Source organism: Pan paniscus, chromosome 8 (assembly GCF_029289425.2).
Source record: "Pan paniscus chromosome 8, NHGRI_mPanPan1-v2.0_pri, whole genome shotgun sequence".
NCBI classification, from domain to species: Eukaryota; Metazoa; Chordata; class Mammalia; order Primates; family Hominidae; genus Pan; species Pan paniscus.
In genome coordinates this window covers 63,625,300-63,625,598 of record NC_073257.2, presented here as the reverse complement: position 1 = coordinate 63,625,598, position 299 = coordinate 63,625,300, and the positions used below count along the sequence as shown (strand labels likewise).

The window sequence follows — 299 nt, the reverse complement described above, 5'->3', positions numbered from 1 at the left end:
CTCATTATACTTCTTGTTTGTGTCCTTTACCAGTTGCTGCACAGACTGAATACAGTAGGCAGCTCTCATCCAGGAGTTCCACACCCATGGATTCATCCAAATGCCAATCAAAACTATTCAGAAAAATGTTTTCATGAAATTCCAAAAAGCAAAACTTGAATTTGCCGTGTGCCAAGTACTACACTGAATCCATGAGCATGAAGTGGTATGTAGGCCTTTTATTTGGTATTATAAGTAACCTAGAGATGATTTAAGGTATACAGGAGGATGTGTCTGGGTTATATGAAAATATTATGCTA

The 299-nt window shown here is 37.5% G+C and overlaps 1 protein-coding gene and 1 long non-coding RNA gene across 5 annotated transcripts in view; both read right to left on the bottom strand.

Annotated features, from left to right (window-relative positions):
* The window catches only part of PRKG1 (protein kinase cGMP-dependent 1), a 1,295,238-nt gene that overhangs the window by 969,623 nt on the left and 325,316 nt on the right, over nucleotides 1-299 (bottom strand). The gene's annotated exons all lie outside the window — the stretch shown is intronic.
* LOC134731099 (uncharacterized) overlaps nucleotides 1-299 on the bottom strand; it is a 133,128-nt gene that overhangs the window by 46,566 nt on the left and 86,263 nt on the right. The window lies entirely within an intron of this gene.